The sequence below is a fragment of the Rhinoraja longicauda genome, chromosome 41, assembly GCF_053455715.1.
Source record: "Rhinoraja longicauda isolate Sanriku21f chromosome 41, sRhiLon1.1, whole genome shotgun sequence".
NCBI classification, from domain to species: domain Eukaryota; kingdom Metazoa; phylum Chordata; class Chondrichthyes; order Rajiformes; family Arhynchobatidae; genus Rhinoraja; species Rhinoraja longicauda.
The window spans coordinates 10,522,331-10,542,277 of NC_135993.1; the positions used below are offsets into that span (position 1 = coordinate 10,522,331).

A 19,947-nucleotide genomic window follows, 5' to 3' on the forward strand; every position below is an offset into this window, starting at 1 on the left:
AAACATCTGCTGGAGTAACTCAGCGGGGCAGGACAGCGTCTCAGGAGAGAAGGAATGGGTGGCGTTTGGTTTGGGGTCGAGACCCTTCTTCAGAGTGAGAGTCAGGGGGAGGGGAGGGGAACTAGAGACATCATAGACTGTGTGATGTGGAGAGAGACAGAACGGTGGAATGAAAGACATGCAAAAAAAGAAAGAAGCAATGATAGAACATCTCTCCCCCCCCCCCCCCCCCTCCCCCCCCTCCCCCCCCCCTCCCCCCCCCTCCCCCCTCCCCTCCCTCCCCCCCCCCCCCCCCCCCCCTCTCCCTCTCTCTCCAGTCCTGCACAATGCTGGCATTCACTTCACAGCTCGCTGGAGACAGACACAAAATGCTGGAGTAACTCAGCGGGTCGGGGCAGCGTCTCTGGAGAGAAGGAATGGGTGACGTTTCGGGTCGAGACCCTCCTTCAGACTGAGAACCAGGGGCCACAGTTTAAGAATAAGGGGTCGGCCATTTAGAACGGAGATGAGGAAAAACTTTTTCAGTCAGAGAGTTGTGAATCTGTGGAATTCTCTGCCTCAGAGGGCAGTGGAGGCCAATTATCTGAATGCATTCAAGAGAGAGCTGGATAGAGCTCTTAAGGATAGCGGAGTCAGGGGTTATGGGGAGAAGGCAGGAACGGGGTACTGATTGAGAATGATCAGCCATGATCACGGTGAATGGCGGTGCTGGCTCGAAGGGCCGAATGGCCTCCTCCTGCACCTATTGTCTATTGAGAGGGAATCATAGACAGTGATTTGGAGAGATACAGAAGGATTAAATGAGAGAGATGCAAATAAAAGTAACAATGATACAAACAATGGTAGTAACAATGGTAGTAACAATGATAGTAACAATGGTAGTAACAGGCCACTGGTAGCTGAGCAAAGGGCTGCAGCTTTCAGCATTGTTCCTTTGACCAGAATAAACTTCAGTCCCCCTCTCCCCCCTCTCCCCCTCCATCTCCCCCCCCTCCTCTCTCCCTCCCTCTCCTCCCCCTCTCCTCCCCCTCTTCCCTCCCTCTCTCCATTCCTCCCCCCCTCCCTCCCTTCCCCCTCCCTCCCACCTCCTCCCCTCCTCCCTCTCTCCCTCCCTCTCCTCCTCCCCTCTCCCCCCCTCCCCTCCCCCTCCTCCCCTTCCCCTCTCCCCTTCCCCCTTCCCTCTCTCCCTCCCCCCTCTCCCACCCCCCCCTCCCTCTCCCCCTCTTTCTCCCCCTCTCTACCCCCAGCCCTCTCTCCCCTCTCTCTTCCCCCCTCTCTCCCCCTCCCCCCTCTCTCTCCCCCTCTCCCCCTCCCCCTCCCCTTCCCTCTCTCCCTCCCCCTCTCCCCCCCCCTCCCTCTCCCCCTCTTTCTCCCCCTCTCCTCTCTCCCCCTATCTACCCCCCCTCTCTCCCCGCTCTCTTCCCCCCCTCTCCCCCCTTTCCCTCCCCCCTTCTTTCTCTCTCTCTCCCCCTCCCCTTCCCCCTCTCCCTCTCTCTCCAGTCCTGAACAATGCTGGCATTCACTTCACAGCTTGCTGGAGACAGACACAGAATGCTGGAGTAACTCAGCAGGTCAGGCAGCGTCTCTGGAGAGAAGGGATGGGTGACGTTTGGGGTCGAGACCCTTCCTCAGACTGATCCTTGCGAACAGTCTATAGACCAGAGAGTCCTCTGTTATGGTGTAGGAAGGAACTGCAGATGCTGGTTTAAACCAAAGGTAGACACAACATGCTGGAGTAACTCAGCGGGACAGGTGGCATCTCTGGAGAGAAGGGATGGGTGACGTTTGGGGTTGAGACCCTTCTTCAGACCCCCTGCTACAAACATGTTTCTCATTCGAGTCGTCACTGGAGAGCAACACTGTCAGAGTGCAGTCCATTCACAGGCTGTCGAGGGAGTAGAAAGCAAAGTTGAGTGTGTGGATTTGCGAACAAGGTCTGGAGACTGAGGTGGAACAGCTGTACCAACAGTGCCCTCCATAATGTTTGGGACAAAGACCCATCATTTATTTATTTGCCTCTGTGCTCCACAATTTGAGATTTGTAACAGAAAAAAATCACAAGTGGTTAAAGTGCACATTGTCAGATTTTAATAAAGGGTATTTTTATACATTTTGGTTCCACAATATAGGATTTACAGCAATGTTTATACATAGTCCCCCCATTTCAGGGCACCATAATGTTTGGGGACACCTGGCTTCACAGGTGTTTGTAATTGCTCAGGTGTGTTCAATTGCCTCCTTAATGCAGGTATAAGAGAGCTCTTGGCACCTAGTCTTTCCTCCAGTCTTTCCATCACCTTTGGAAACTTTTAGTGCTGTTTATCAACATGAGGACCAAAGTTGTGCCAATGAAAGTCAAAGAAGCTATTATGAGACTGAGAAACAAAAATAAAACAGTTGGAGACATCAGCCAAACCTTAGGCTTACCAAAATCAACTGTTTGCAACATCATTAAGAAGAAAGAAAGCACTGGTGAGCTTACTAATTACGCAGGCCAAGGAAGGCCTCCACAGCTGATGACAGAAGAATTCTCTCTATAATAAAGAAAAATCCCCAAACACCTGTCCGACAGATCAGAAACACTCTTCAGGTGTGGAATGTTGGCCTTCATAACGAGAGGAGTTGAGTATAGGAGCAAAGAGGTCCTTCTGCAGTTGTACCGGGCCCTAGTGAGACCGCACCTGGAGTACTGTGTGCAGTTTTGGTCTCCAAATTTGAGGAAGGATATTCTTGCTATTGAGGGCGTGCAGCGTAGGTTTACTAGGTTAATACCCGGAATGGCGGGACTGTCATATGTTGAAAGACTGGAGTCAAGTCAAGTCAAGTCAAATTTATTTGTCACATACACATACACAATGTGCAGTGAAATGAAAGTGGCAACGCCTGCGGGTTGTGCACAAAAAGAATTACAGTTACAGCATATAACTAAAGTTAATAAGTTACTATTAGTGTCGACAAAAATTTAGTCTCTGGGGTTATAAAAGTTGCCAGTCCTGATGGCCTGTGGGAAGAAACTCCGTCTCATCCTCTCCGTTTTCACAGCGTGACAGCGGAGGCGTTTGCCTGATCGTAGCATCTGGAACAGTCCATTGCTGGGGTGGCAGGGGTCCCTCATGATCTTACTTGCTCTGGATCTACACCTCCTGATGTATAGGTCCTGCAGGGGGGTGAGTGTAGTTCCCATGGTGCGTTCTGCCGAACGCACTACTCTCTGCAGGGCAGAGAAACACTGGCTTGTATACACTGGAATTTAGAAAGATGAGAGGAGATCTTATCGAAACGTATAAGATTATTAAGGGGTTGGACACGTTAGAGACAGGAAACATGTTCCCAATATTGGGGGAGTCCAGAACAAGGGGCCACAGTTTAAGAATAAGGGGTCATTTAGAACTGAGATGAGGAAAAACTTTTTCAGTCAGAGAGTTGTGAATCTGTGGAATTCTCTGCCTCAGAGGGCAGTGGGGGCCAATTCTCTGAATGCATTTAAGAGAGAGCTAGATAGAGCTCTTAAGGATAGTGGAGTCAGGGGGTATGGGGAGAAGGCAGGAACGGGGTACTGAGAATGATCAGCCATGATCACATTGAATGGCGGTGCTGGCTCGAAGGGCCGAATGGCCTCCTCCTGCACCTATTGTCTATTGTCAATGACCACTGTCCGCAGAAGACTTCATGAACAGAAATGCAGAGGCTACACTGCAAGATGCAAACCACTGGTTAGCTGCAAAAATAGGATGGCCAGGTTACAGTTTGCCAAGAAGTATTTGAAAGAGCAACCACAGTTCTGGTAAAAAGGTCTTGTGGACAGATGAGATGAAGATGAACTTATATCAGAGTGATGGCAAAAGCAAAGTATGGAGGAGAGAAGGAACTGCCCAAGATCCAAAGCATACCACCACATCTGTGAAACACGGTGGTGGGGGTGTTATGGCCTGGGCGTGTATGGCTGCTGAAGGTACTGGCTCACTTATCATCATTGATGATACAACTGCTGATGGTAGTAGCATAATGAATTCTGAAGTGTATGGACACATCCTATCTGCTCAAGTTCAAACAAATGCCTCAAAACTCATTGGCCAGCGGTTCATTCTACAGCAAGACAATGATAGACAGCAGGTGCAGGAGGAGGCCATTCGGCCCTTCGAGCCAGCACCACCATTCAATGTGATCATGGCTGATCATCCACAATCAGTACCCCGTTCCTGCCTTCTCCCCATACCCCCCTGACTCCGCTATCATTAAGAGCTCTATCTAACTCTCTCTTGAAAACATCCAGAGAATTGGCCTCCACTGCCTTATCATATCATATCATCATATCATATCATATCATATATCATATATATACAGCCGGAAACAGGCCTTTTCGGCCCTCCAAGTCCGTGCTACCAGCGATCCCCGTACATTAACACTATCCTACACCCACTAGGGACAATTTTTACATTTACCCTGCCAATTAACCTACGTCGTTGGAGTGTGGGAGGAAACCGAAGATCTCGGAGAAAACCCACACAGGTCACGGGGAGAACGTACAAACTCCTTACAGTGCAGCACCCGTAGTCAGGATCGAACCTGAGTCTCCGGCGCTGCATTCGCTGTAAAGCAGCAACTCTACCGCTGCGCTACCGTGCCGCCCTTCTGAGGCAGAGAATTCCACAGTGAATAACATTGATTATCTTGTTACAATGGCCACATGTCAAGGGGTGGGATATATTAGGCAGCAAGTGAACAGTCAGTTCTTGAAGTTGATGTGTTGGATGCAGGAGAAATGGGCAGGAGTAAAGACCTGAGCGACTTTGACAAGGGCCAAATTGTTATGGCCAGACGACTGGGTCAGAGCATCTCTGAAACGGCAAGGCTTGTGGGGTGCTCCCGGTCAGCAGTGGTGAGTACCGACCGACAGTGGTCCGAGGAGGGACAAACCACAAACCGGCGACAGGCAGGGTGTTGGGCGCCCAAGGCTCATCGATGCGCGAGGGCAACGAAGGCTATCCTGTCTGGTCCGAACCGACAGAAGGTCGACTGTGGCACAAGTCACGGAAAATGTTCAATGGTGGTCACGGGAGGAATGTGTCACAATACACAGTGCATCGCACCCTGCTGCGTATGGGGCTGCACACGGAGGACCAACAGCATATTGGGCAGGTGGGCATAATGTTTTGGCTCATCGGATCATAATGCTTTGGCTGATCGGTGTATATGTATATACACACACGTATATGTATACATGCACACACACACACACATATATATGTATACTTACACATACACACACACACACACACACACACAAAACATGGAGTGGTTTACAGGAGGCGCTCAGAGCTAGTGCACGAGTGTGGTAGTGGATCTCACATTACAGTTAGCGGAGCTAACCTCCTACCTCCTGGTATCAACTTGCCACATGTCACCACACCCTCTGATCTCGGCCCACAGATAAGGAGACCGCCGCAGGGACCAGTAAACCAGAACCACGCAACAGTTGGAAGTTCATGAGTGACGGGAGCAGAACTAGGCCACTCGGCCCATCGAGTCTACTGCACCATTCTCCTGCCTTCATGACCTACCTCTTCCTCTCGACCCCATTCTCCTGCCTCTCGACCCCATTCTCCTGCCTCTCGACCCCATTCTCCTGCCTCTCGACCCCATTCTCCTGCCTTCTCCCCATAACCCCTGACACCCGCACTGATCCAGAACCCGTCTATCTCTGCCTCTAAAATATCCACTGACTTGTGGCCTCCACAGCCGTCTGTGGCAATGAATTCCACAGATTCGCCGCCCTCTGGCTAAAGAAATTCCTCCTCATCTCCCTCCTCAAGGTTCATCCTCTGGTCCTCGACTCTCCCCACTAGTGGAAACATCCACTCCACATCCACCCTTGTATTGTGTCTTGTATCTTGTGGTCAACATTTCCGAAGAGTCCACCAGGGACTATACTGGAAGTATCCTACACCCACTAGGGACAATTTTAAAAAAAACATACACCAAACCAATTAACCTACAAACCTGCATGTCTTTGGAATGTAGAGAGTCACAGTGGCGCGGTGGTAGAGTTGCTGCCTTACAGCGAATGCAGCGCCAGAGACCCGGGTTCCATCCCGACTACGGGCGCTGTCTGTACGGAGTTTGTATGTTCTCCCCGTGACCTGCGTGGGTTTTCTCCGAGATCTTTGGTTTCCTCCCACACTCCAAAGTCATACAGGTTTGTAGGTTAATTGGCTCGGTATAAGTGTAAATTGTCCCTAGTGTGTGTAGGATAGTGTTAGTGTGCGGGGATCGCTGGTCGGTGCGGACTCGGTGGGCCGAAGGGCCTGTTTCCGAAATGTATCTCTACGCTAAACTGACCGAAACTTGTTTATTTATTAGCCACAGATAACGCAGCTAGTTAATGCAATATTGAATATGGATAGACACAAAGTGCTGGAGTAACTCAGCGGGTCAGGCAGCATCTCTGGAGAAAAAGGAATAGGTGACGTTTCGGGTTGAGATTCCCTCAGATTCCAATAAAATCTTTCCCTCTTCACCTTGAACCTATGTCCTCTGGTTCTCGTTTCCCCTACTCTGGGCAAGAAACTGTGACTGTTTAGACAATAGACAATAGGTGCAGGAGGAGGCCATTCAGCCCTTCGAGCCAGCACCGCCATTCAATGCGATCATGGCTGATCACTCTCAATCAGTACCCCGTTCCTGCCTTCTCCCCATACCCCCTGACTCCGCTATCCTTAAGAGCTCTATCTAACTCTCTCTTGAATGCGTTCAGAGAATTGGCCTCCACTGCCTTCTGAGGCAGAGAATTCCACAGATTCACAACTCTCTGACTGAAAAAGTTTTTCCTCATCTCTGTTCTAAATGGCCTACCCCTTATTCTTAAACTGTGGCCCCTGGTTCTGGACTCCCCCAACATTGGGGAACATGTTTCCTGCCTCTAACGTGTCCAACCCTTAATAATCTTATATGTTTCGATAAGATCTCCTCTCATCTTTCTAAATTCCAGTGTATACAAGCCTAGTCGCTCCAGTCTTTCAACATTCGACAGTCCCGCCATTCCGGGAATGTTTACCCGATCTGTTTCTCTCCTTTTCGAGACCCTTCTTCGGACTGAGAGTCAGGGGAGGGGGAAACTAGAGGTATGAAAAAAAGAGGAACAGATTGGGTAAATGGTCAGAGTCTCTTGCCCAGAGTAGGGGAATCGAGAGTCAGAGGGCGTGGGTTTAAAGTGAAGGGGGGGAAAGATTTTATTGGAATCTGAGGTGTAACCTTTTCACACAAAGGGTGGTGGGTGTATGGAACAAGCTGCCGGAGGAGGTAGTTGAGGAAGGGACTATGGAACCGTTTAAGAAACAGTTAGACAGGTACATGGATAGGACAGGTTTGGAGGGATATGGGCCAAGCGCAGGCAGGTGGGACTAGTATAGCTGGGACATTGTTGGCCGGTGTGGGCAAGATGGGCCGAAGGGCCTGTTTCCACGCTGTGTCACTCTATGAGTCTAGAAGGTACAGAACAAATCGGAGCCGGCATCGATGGCCGAGGAGCCCACAATGGTCAATTGTTGGCTGTGAAGGAGGTGAAAATGAGGGGATACGAACAGTGAAACTAGCAGGATGGCTAGGGTGGGGGAGGGAACGGAGAGAGAGCGAACGCTGGGAGGATTATTCCACATGCGGTCGGTGAAACTCCGTTATCCTAGCCTGCTGCACCAGCTGTTGGATTGTATTTTGTTTGTGCTTTGTATTCAAGAGAGAGTTAGACACAGATCACAGGGCTAACGGAATCAAGGGGTATGGGGAGAAGGCAGGAACGGGGTACTGATTGAGAATGATCAGCCATGATCATATTCAATGGCGGTGCTGTCTCGAAGGGCCGAATGGCCTCCTCGTGCACCTATTTTCTACGTTTCAATGTTTCTATGTCCTTCTGGTCTTGTGTCTTATGGTCTCATGGACAGGTTGGGCAGAAGAGCAGCCATTGGTGGAGTGGGAGCACGTGGCCGCTGGCTGGGTGAGGTCACGTAGGGCGCGGGGCGGTGACGTCACCCTTTGTCCCTTATTTTGGAGTGAGGAAGTTGGCAACCCTACTAATACGGGACATGGGCGTTCCCGTAACTAATTTAGCCCAAAATACGGGAAGTCCCGGCTAATACGGGACAGTTGGCAACCATATTTGTTATGGTCACATGCAGTGAAAAGCCTTTGCTCGTGTGCCACCCAAACCAAATCAGAGAATGCAATACATGAATCCAACTGAGCCAAACACAAGTAGAAAAGGCAGAGCAAAGAGATCGATACCAGAGCACAGGATTGTAGTCTAACGCTTCCAGTGAAAATCGCCAAGGGCCACAGTGAGGTAGGTTGGAGTGTGGGCGGCACGGTGGCGCAGCGGTAGAGTTGCTGCCTTACAGCGAATGCAGCGGCGGAGACTCAGGTTCGATCCCGACTACGGGCGCCGTCTGTACGGAGTTTGTACGTTCTCCCCGTGACCTGCGTGGGTTTTCTCCGAGATCTTCGGTTTCCTCCCACACTCCAAAGGCGTGCGGGTTTGTAGGTTAATTGGATTGGTGTAAAATGTAAAATTGTCCCTGGTGGGTGTAGGAGAGTGTTAGTGTGCGGGGGTCGCTGGGCGGCACGGATTCGGTGGGCCGAAGGGCCTGTTTCCGCGCTGTATCTCTAAACTAACACTAAATATTGGGTTTGCCCTGGTTTGTCATCGTGAGCAGTGGACCACACGCGCCATCTTCTGGTCATTTGATATATTGCTGCATTTCATCTCACCACAGAACAAAGGAGCCTTCTCGATGCCAATGGAAGGTGGACACAAAATGTTGGAGTAACTCAGCAGGTCAGGCAGCATCTCAGGAGAGAAGGAATGGGTGACGTTTCGGGTCGGGACCCTTCTAGGAGAAGGGGAGATGCAACGTGACCTGGGTGTCATGGTGCACCAGTCATTGAAAGCAAGCGTGCAGGTGCAGCAGGCAGTGAAGAAAGCGAATGGTATGTTGGCATTCATAGCAAGAGGATTTGAGTTTAGGAGCAGGGAGGTTCTGCTGCAGTTGTACAGGGCCTTGGTGAGACCGCACCTGGAGTATTGCGTACAGTTTTGGTCTCCTAATCTGAGGAAAGACATTCTAGCCTTAGAGGGAGTACAGAGAAGGTTCACCAGTTTGATCCCTGGGATGGCGGGACTTTCATATGAGGAAAGACTGGATAGACTGGGCTTGTACTCGCTGGAATTTAGAAGACTGAGGGGGGATCTTATTGAAACATATAAAATTCTTAAGGGGTTGGAGAGGCTAGATGCGGGAAGATTGTTCCCGATGTTGGGGGAGTCCAGAACCAGGGGTCACAGCTTAAGGATAAGGGGGAAGTCTTTTAGGACCGAGATGAGAAAACATTTCTTCACACAGAGAGTGGTGAGTCTGTGGAATTCTCTGCCACAGAAGGTAGTTGAGGCCAGTTCATTGGATATATTTAAGAGGGAGTTAGATGTGGCCCTTGTGGCTAAAGGGATCAGGGGGGTATGGAGAGAAGGCAGGTACGGGATACTGAGTTGGATGATCAGCCATGATCATATTGAATGGCGGTGCGTACAGGCTCGAAGGGCCGAATGGCCTACTCCTGCACCTATTTTCTATGTTTCTATGTTTCTATGTTTCTATGTTTCAGTCTGAAGAAGGGTCTCGACCCGAAACGTCACCCATTCCTTCTCTCCTGAGATGCTGCCTGACCTGCTGAGTTACTCCGGCATTTTGTGAATAAAGTGATGTGGAGAGATATAGAATGAACGAATGAATGAAAAAAAGGTTGACACAAAGTCAAGTCAAGTCAACCTTATTTGTTACATCCTTCTACAAGATGTGCAGTGAAATGAAAGTGCGGATTGTGCTAAAACTACAAAACAGAATGGAAACAATATTCTCAACACAAAAAATAAATTAATACAGTAAATTAAATGAGTCCCTGGAGTTATAAAAGTTGACAGTCCTGATGGCCTGTGGGAAGAAACTCCGTCTCATCCTCTCCGTTTTCACAGCGTGACAGCGGAGGCGTTTGCCTGATCGTAGCAGCTGGAACAGTCCGTTGCTGGGGTGGTAGGGGTCCCCCATAATGTTGCTGGCTCTGGATCTGCACCTCCTGATGTATAGGTCCTGCAGGGGGCGAGTGTAGTTCCCATGGTGCGTTCTGCCGAACGCACTACTCTCTGCAGGGCCTTCCTGTCCTGGGCAGAGCTGTTCCCAAACCAGACTGTAATCTTGCCAGACAGGATGCTCTCTACATCCCCAGAGTAGAAGCACTGAAGGATCCTCAGAGACACTCTGAATTTCCTCAGCTGTCTGAGGTGGTAAAGGCGCTGCTTTGCCTTACCGACCAGTGCGGTGATGTGCGTTGCCCATGTCAGATCCTCTGTGATGTGGACTCCCAGGTATTTAAAACTGCTCACCCTATCCACAGTAATCCCATTTATCTCCAGTGGCGTGTACATCCTTGGATGTTTAGCCCTTCTAAAGTCCACAATCAGCTCCTTAGTTTTGCTGGAGTAACTCAGCGGGTCAGGCAGCATCTCGGGAGAGAAGGAATGGGTGATGTTTCGAGACACGAAACGTCACCCATTCCTTCTCTCCCGAGATGCTGCCTGACCCGCTGAGTTACTCCAGCATTTTTGATTTCAACCAGCATCTGCAGTTTTTCTCCTACAAATGAATTAAAGAAATGTAACGAAGATAAAGGAAACAGGCCATTTTTACACCATCATTACTTTTTTGAATATCTTTCATTCATTTGTTCCATATGCCTCTCTTCATCACCATCTATATCTCTTGTTTCCTGCCCCCCTGACATCAGTCTGAAGAAGGGTCTCGACCCGAAACGTCACCCATTCCTTCTTCCCAGAGATGCTGCCTGTCCTGCTGAGTTACTCCAGCACTTTGTTTCTGTCTTTGATTTAAACCAGCATCTGCAGTTCCTTCCTACAGACTTGGTGCCAATGGAGAAGTCCCCAAGCGAACCTCACACATAGAAATGTTGAACCAAAGTTGAATCTTTTACCCAGAGTAGGGAAAACAAAAACTAAAGGACATACGATACGATACGATAGAACTTTAGTTATCCCAGGACGGAAATTTGAGGAAGGATATTCTTGCTATTGAGGGCGTGCGGCGTAGGTTTACTAAGTTAATTCCCGGAATGGCGGGACTGTCGTATGTTGAAAGACTGGAGCGACTAGGTTTGTATACACTGGAATTTAGAAGGATGAGAGGAGATCTTATTAAAACATCTAAGATTATTAAGGGATTGGACAGGCTAGAGGCAGGAAACATGTTCCCGATGTTGGGGGAGTCCAGAACCAGGGGCCACACAGTTTAAGAATAAGGGGTAGGCCATTTAGAACGGAGATGAGGAAAATCTTTTTCAGTCAGAGAGTTGTGAATCTGTGGAATTCTCTGCCTCAGAAAGCAGTGGAGGCCAATTCTCTGAATGCATTCAAGAGAGAGCTAGATAGAGCTCTTAAGGATAGTGGAGTCAGGGGGTATGGGGAGAAGGCAGGAACGGGGTACTGATTGAGAATGATCAGCCATGATCACATTGAATGGCAGTGCTGGCTCGAAGGGCCAAATGGCCTCCTCCTGCACCTATTGTCTATTGTCTATAATCTATAGTCTATTGTCTATTGTCTATTGTCTATCAGTCATAAAAACACGAAATACATGAAATATGAAATCAAAGTGACGATGTGGGGATGGGCAAAGATTGGGGGGGGGGGAGGGGGGGATGGGGGGAGTCAGTGTCAGTCTACCCCACGACAGAAGGGGGAGGAGTTGTACAGATTGATAGCCACAGGGAAGAAGGATCTCCTGTGGCGTTCTTGGTTGTACCAGTCTGCAGATGTTTAAGGTGAGAGGGGCGAGATTTAATTTGAACCTGAGGGGCAACTTTTTCCGTTCAGAGGTTGGTGGGTATATGGAACGTGCTGCCAGAGTTGGCAGTGGAGGCAGATACTATTCTCACATCTGTCGACTTTAGTTTAGATTTAGAGATACAGCCCTTCGGCCCACCGGGTCCGCGCCGACCAGCGATCCCCGCACACTAACACTATCCCACACACACTAGGGACAATTTTTACACTCACACCAAGCCAATTAACCTACGTACCTGCACGTCTTTGGAGTGTGGGAGGAAACCGAAGATCTCGGAGAAAACCCACGCAGGTCACGGGGAGAACGTACAAACTCCGTACAGGCGGCGCCCGCAGTCGGGATGGAACCCGGGTCTCCGGCGCTGCATTCGCTGTAATGCGGCAACTCTACCGCCGCGCCACCGTGACCGCCCGTTAAAAGGCACTTGGACAGGTACATGGTTCGGGAAGGTTTAGAGGGATGTGGGCCAAACACAGAGAAATGGAACCTGGGTGTCTGGCGCTGTGAGGCAATGTGTCTACCATTGCACCACCCTAACACATCTGTAAAGGTTTGCTGGTGTATTTGAAGACAAACCAAATCTCCCTAAATTTCCTCACTCAGAGGACCCTGAATCTTTGGCAACTTCAGGGCGGCACGGTGGGCACAGAATTACTAGGTTAATTCCCGGAATGGCGGGACTGTCATACGTTGAAAGACTGGAGCGGCTGGGCTTGTATACACTGGAATTTAGAAGGATGAGAGGGGATCTTATCGAAACATATAAGATTATTAAGGGGTTGGACACGTTAGAGGCAGGAAACAGGTTCCCAATGTTGGGGGAGTCCAGAACCAGGGGCCACACAGTTTAAGAATAAGGGGTCGGCCATTTAGAACGGAGATGAGGAAAAACCTTTTCAGCCAGAGAGTTGTGAATCTGTGGAATTCTCTGCCTCAGAAGGCAGTGGAGGCCAATTCTCTGAATGCATTCAAGAGAGAGCTAGATAGAGCTCTTAAGGATAGCGGAGTCAGGGGGTATGGGGAGAAGGCAGGAACGGGGTACTGATTGAGAATGATCAGCCATGATCACATTGAATGGCGGTGCTGGCTCGAAGGGCCGAATGGCCTCCTCCTGCACCTATTGTCTATTGTCTATTGTCTATTGTGGCGCAGCGGTGGAGTTGCTGCCTCACAGCGCCGGAGACCCGGGTTCGATCCTGACTACGGGTGCTGTCTGTACGGAGTTTGCAGGTTCTCCCCGAGACCGTGTGGGTTTTCTCCGGGCGCTCTGGATTCCCACCACACTCCAAAGACGTGCAGGTTTGTAGGTTAATTAACTTCTGTATGTTGCCCCTCGTGTGTTACCCCTTGACACCTGTACTAATCGAGAATTTGTCTCACTCCATTCTCCTGCCTTGTCCCCATAACCACTGACACCCGTAATAATCAAGAATTCATCTATCTCTGCCTTAAAAAATAATATCCACTCACTTGGCCTCCACAGCCTTCGGTGGCAATGAATTCCACAGATTCACCACCCTCTGACTAAAGAAATTTCTCCTCATCTCCTTCCTAAAGGTACGTCCTTTGATTCTGAGGCTGTGCCCTCTGGCCCTAGACTCTCCCACTAGTGGAAACATCCTCTCCACATCCACTCTATCCAGGCCGCTCACCATTCGGGAAGTTTCAATGAGGTCCACCTCCTCATATTTGTAAACTCCAGCGGTGCTGGGACCCCAGCTGTTTACAATTTATATAAATGACTTCGAGGAGGGGACCAAGTGTAATATATCCAAGTTCCAAGTTCGGAGAATGGGCAGCGACTTGGCAGATGAAATTTAATACTGATAAATGTGAAGTTATGCATTTTGGAAAAAAAAATCATAAAGCAAGTTATTTTCTAAATGGGGAGGAGCTGTGTGGTAATACAACACAAAGGGACCTGGGGGTATTAGTACAGGAATCACAAAAAGTTAGTATGCAGGTGAGGCAAGCGATTAGGAAGGCCAATGGAGACTTAGCCTTTATTGCCAGGGGGATAGAGTATAAAAGTAGGGAGGTGTTGCTGCAGCTGTATACAGTATTGGTAAGACCGCATTTGGAATACTGTGTGACGTTTTGGTGTCCATATTTAAGAAAGGATGTACTTGCTGTGGAGGCAGTGCAGAGAAGGTTTACACGGTTAATTCCAGGGATGAGGGGGTTGACATATGAGGAAAGGTTAAGTAGGTTGGGACTTTTCTCAGAAGAATGAGAGGCGATCTTATTGAAACGTATAAGATCGTGAGGGGCCTTGATCGGGTGGATGCGCTAAAGATGTTTCCGATGATCGGGGAGACTAGAACTAGGGGGCATAGTCTTAGAATAAGAGGGGGCTCTTTTAAAACTGAGATGAGGAGAAACTTCTTCACTCAGAGGGTGGTTAGTCTGTGGAATTCGCTGCCTCAGGGAGCTGTGGATGCAGGAACGTTAAATAAATTTAAAACGGAAATAGATTGTTTTTTAATAGACAAGGGAATTAGGGGTTACGGGGAGCGGGCAGGGAAGTGGACATGAGCTATGGTTAGTATAGTAAGGCCTGAGTAATCTCCTGGACAAGTTTCGATCGCCTAGCTTGGGGTCGGAGACGAATTTCCCAGATTTTTTTCCCAAATTGGCCTGGGTTTTTATCTGTTTTTTCGCCTCTCCCAGGAGATCACACGGTTCTTTTGGGTGGGAAGAAGGGCGATAGTGGGAAGGGGGTTGGGGTAGGATCAGCCATGATCATATTGAATGGCGGAGCGGGCTCGAGGGGCCGGTTGGCCTACTCCTGCTCCTATTTTCTTGTGTTCTTGTGTACAGGCCCAGTGCGGTCAAACGCTTTCAGTGGCAATGAATTCCACAGATTTGGTTTGCGCGGCATGGTTGTCTTATACGTGCGGCACGGTGGCGCAGCGGTAGAGTTGCTGCCTTACAGCGAATGCAGCGCTGGAGACTCAGGTTCGATCCTGACTACGGGCGCCGTCTGTACAGAGTTTGTACGTTCTCCCCGTGACCTGCGTGGGTTTTCTCCGAGATCTTCGGTTTCCTCCCACACTCCAAAGACGTGCAGGTTTGTAGGTTATTTGGCTTGATGTGTGTGTAATATTGTCCCTGGTGGGTGTAGGATAGAGTTAATGTGCGGGGATCGCTGGTCGGTGGGGACTTGGTGTTTCCTCGCTGTATCTCTAATCTAAACTATTCATAATGGCTTCATTTCAAACCACAGTCATGTAATGTACGGTTCAAGCATTGTGATACATTGCGTGTATTATCTTCACCTCACTTTGTTCCCTCTTCCCGGAACCTACACAACGCTGCACGTTGGTCGTACCTACGACCAGGACAAAGTTCCCTGGGGATCTCAGTCTCAGCTGCCAATTATCTTCAAGCCAGGCAGTTCGAAACACGAGCCACATCTTACGACGCAGTTTTACCTCAGGGGAAGTTTCACAAACTACAGGCTGCCCAGATTTCCATTCATCAAATTCCTTTCCAAATTCCGGATTCGAAGGACTGAAGAAGTCCATTCAGCCCATCGTGACTGGGGTGGAACATGAGGGGCAACTTTATCCCGCCTGTACGGAGATCGTACGTTCTCCCCGTGACCGCGTGGGTTTTCTCCGGGCGCTCCGGTTTCCTCCCACACTCCAAAGACGTGCAGGTTTGTAGGATAATTGGCTACTGCAAATTGTAAATTGTCCCCTGGTGTGTAGGATTCTGCTGGTGTACGGGGTGATCGCTGGTCGGCATGGACTCAGTGGGCCGAAGGGCCTGTTTCCGCACTGTATCTCTAAAGTCTAAGGTCCATTGGGAGCGAAGGGAGGGTTTGAACTCACCACTGTTTGTGCCATAGAATTCTTGGCACAGAATGATACAGCATGGAAACAGGCCCTTCGGCCCATCTTGCCCATGCCAACCTAGATGCCCTATCTCCGCTAGGCCCACCTGCCTGGGTTAGGCCCATATCCTTCTAAACCTTAATGTAGAAACAAAGAACTGCTGAAGCTGGTTTATACCAAAGATAAACTCAAAGTGCTGGAGTAACTCAGTCAGCACCGCCATTCATTGTGATCATGGCTGATCGTCCACAATCAGTAACCCGTGCCTGCCTTCTCCCCATATCCCTTGATTCCGCTAGCCCCTAGAGCTCTATCTAACTCTCTCTTAAATCCATCCAGTGATTTGGCCTCCACTGCCCTCTGTGGCAGAGAATTCCACAAATTCACAACTCTCTGGGTGAAAAAGTTTTTTTTCCCACCTCAGTTTTAAATGGCCTCCCCTTTATTCTAAGACTGTGTGGCCTCTGATTCTGGACTCCCCCAACATTGGGAACATCTTTCCTGCATCTAGCTTGTCCAGCCCTTATATAATTGTTATATGTCTGTATAAGATCCCCGTTCTGAGGCTGTGACCTCTGGTCCTAGACTCTCCCACTATTGGAAACATCCTCTCCACATCCACTCTATCCAGCTCAGCATGGATGTGGTGGGCCGAAGGGCCTCTGTGACTCTGTTGTGCTGTGCTCGCCACCAGGTGTGCTGTCTCCAGATGGACCAGGTCCAGGTTCTGGCTCTTGCAGTAACCAACTCACCCACCGGAGGAACCATGTCCTACCCCCCGAACCCCCCCCCCCCCCCCCTGCCCCACAACCCCCTGCTAGGGTATAGGGGTTGCCAACTATCTCACTCCCAAATCCTGTCCTGGGCAGAGCTGTTCCCAAACCTGACTGTGATGTTGCCGGACAAGATGCTCTCTACAGCCCCAGAGTAGAAGCAATGAAGGATCCTCAGAGACACTCTGAATTTCCTCAGCTGTCTGAGGTGGTAAAGGCGCTGCTTTGCCTTACCCACCAGTGCGGCAATGTGTGTTGTCCATGTCAGATCCTCTGTGATGTGGACTCCCAGGTATTTAAAACTGCTCACCCTATCCACAGTAGACCCATTTATCTCCAGTGGCGTGTACGTCCTTGGATGTTGAGCCCTTCTAAAGTCCACAATCAGCTCCTTAGGTTTGCTGGAGTAACTCAGCGGGTCAGGCAGCATCTCGGGAGAGAAGGAATGGGTGACGTTTCGACCCGAGACGTCACCCATTCCTTCTTTCCCGAGATGCTGCCTGACCCGCTGAGTTACTCCAGCATTTTCGATTTCAATCAGCATCTGCAGTTTTTCTCCTACAAATGAATTAAAGAAATGTAACGAAGATAAAGGAAACAGGCCATTTTTACACCATCATTACCTTTTTGAATATCTTTCATTCATTTGTTCCATATGCCTCTCTTCATCACCATCTATATCTCTTGTTTCCTGCCCCCCTGACATCAGTCTGAAGAAGGGTCTCGACCCGAAACGTCACCCATTCCTTCTTCCCAGAGATGCTGCCTGTCCCGCTGAGTTACTCCAGCACTTTGTGTCTGTCTTTGATTTAAACCAGCATCTGCAGTTCCTTCCTACAGACTTGGTGCCAATGGAGAAGTCCCCAAGCGAACCTCACACATAGAAATGTTGAACCAAAGTTGAATCTTTTACCCAGAGAAGGGGAAAACAAAAATGAAAGGTCACACGATACGATACGATAGAACTTTAGTTATCCCAGGACGGAAATTTGAGGAAGGATATTCTTGCTATTGAGGGCGTGCGGCGTAGGTTTACTAGGTTAATTCCCGGAATGGCGGGACTGTCATATGTTGAAAGACTGGAGCGACTGGGCTTGTATACACTGGAATTTAGAAGGATGAGAGGGGATCTTATTGAAACATATAAGATTATTAAGGGGTTGGACACGTTGGAGGCAGGAAACATGTTCCCAATGTTGGGGGAGTCCAGAACCAGGGGCCACAGTTTAAGAATAAGGGGTAGGACATTTAGAACTGAGATGAGGAAAAACGTTTTCAGTCAGAGAGTTGTAAATCTGTGGAATTCTCGGCCTCAGAAGGCAGTGGAGGCCAATTCTCTGGATGCATTCAAGAGAGAGCTAGATAGAGCTCTTAAGGATAGCGGAGTCAGGGGGTATGGGGAGAAGGCAGGAACGGGGTACTGATTGAGAATGATCAGCCATGATCACATTGAATGGCGGTGCTGGCTCAAAGGGCCGAATGGCCTCCTCCTGCACCTATTGTCTATTGTCTATTGTGGCGCATCGGTAGATTTGCTGCCTCACAGCGCCAGAGACCCGGGTTCGATCCTGACTACGGGTGCTGTCTGTACGGAGTTTGCAGGTTCTCCCCGTGACCGCGTGGGTTTTCTCTGGGCGCTCTGGATTCCCACCACACTCCAAAGACGTGCAGGTTTGTAGGTTAATTAACTTCTGTATGTTGCCCCTCGTGTGTTACCCCTTGACACCTGTACTAATCGAGAATTTGTCTCACTCCATTCTCCTGCCTTGTCCCCATAACCACTGACACCCGTAATAATCAAGAATTCATCTATCTCTGCCTTAAAAGATAATATCCACTCACTTGGCCTCCACAGCCTTCTGTGGCAATGAATTCCACAGATTCACCACCCTCTGGCTAAAGAAATTCCTCCTCATCTCCTTTCTAAAGGTACGTCCTTTAATTCTGAGGCTGTGCCCTCTGGTCCTAGATTCTCCCACTAGTGGAAACATTCTCTCCACATCCACTCTATCCAGGCCGCTCACTATTCGGTACGTTTCAATGAGGTCCCCCCTCATATTTGTAAACCCCAGCGAGTACAGGCCCAGTGTCGACAAACGCTTTCAGTAGCAATGAATTCCACAGATTTGCTTTGCGCGGCATGGTTGACTTATACGAGCGGCGCGGTGGCGCAGCGGTAGAGTTGCCGCCTTACAGCGAATGCAGCGCTGGAGACTCAGGTTTGATCCTGACTACGAGCGCCGTCTGTACGGAGTTTGTACGTTCTCCCCGTGACCTGCGTGGGTTTTCTCCAAGACCTTCGGTTTCCTCCCACGCACCAAAGACGTACAGGTTTGTAGGTTAATCGACTGGGTAAAATGTAAATAAATAAGTAAAAATTGTCCCTAGTGTGTGTAGGATAGTGTTAATGTGCGGGGCCACAGTTTAAGAATAAGGGGTAGGCCATTTAGAATTGAAATGAGGAAAAACTTTTTCAGTGAGAGAGTTGTGAATCTGTGGAATTCTCTGCCTCAGAAGGCAGTGGAGGCCAATTCTCTGAATGCATTCAGGAGAGAGCTAGATAGAGCTCTTAAGGATAGCGGAGTCAGGGGGTATGGGGAGAAGGCAGGAACGGGGTACTGATTGAGAATGATCAGCCATGATCACATTGAACGGCAGTGCTGGCTCGAAGGGCCGAATGGCCTCCTCCTGCACCTATTGTCTATTGTCTATAATCTAAATCTAAAAAACCTGCGTGGGTTTCCTCCGAGATCTTCAGTTTCCTCCCACACTCCAAAGACGTGCAGGTTTGTAGGTTATTTTGCTTGATGTGTGTGTAAAATTGTCCCTGGTGGGTGTAGGATAGAGTTAATGTGCGGGGATCGCTGGTCGGTGGGGACTTGGTGTTTCCTCGCTGTATCTCTAATCTAAACTATTCATAATGGCTTCATTTCAAACCACAGTCATGTAATGTACGGTTCAAGTATTGTGATACATTGCGTGTATTATCTTCACCTCAATTTGTTCCCTCTTCCCGGAACCTACACAACGCTGCACGTTGGTCGTACCTACGACCAGGACAAAGTTCCCTGGGGATCTCAGTCTCAGCTGCCAATTATCTTCAAGCCAGGCAGTTCGAAACACGAGCCACATCTTACGACGCAGTTTTACCTCAGGGGAAGTTTCACAAACTACAGGCTGCCCAGATTTCCATTCATCAAATTCCTTTCCAAATTCCGTATTCCAAGGACTGAAGAAGTCCATTTAGCCCATCGTGACAGGGGTGGAACCTGAGGGGCAACTTTATCCCGCCTGTACGGAGATCGTACGTTCTCCCCGTGACCGCGTGGGTTTTCTCCGGGCCCTCCGGTTTCCTCCCACACTCCAAAGACATGCAGGTTTGTAGGTTAATTGGCTACTGCAAATTGTAAATTGTCCCCTGGTGTGTAGGAT

At 49.4% G+C, this 19,947-nt stretch overlaps 1 protein-coding gene across 1 annotated transcript in view; it reads left to right on the forward strand.

Annotated features, from left to right (window-relative positions):
• LOC144611819 (uncharacterized) overlaps window positions 1–19,947 on the forward strand; it is a 42,635-nt gene that overhangs the window by 1,135 nt on the left and 21,553 nt on the right. The gene's annotated exons all lie outside the window — the stretch shown is intronic.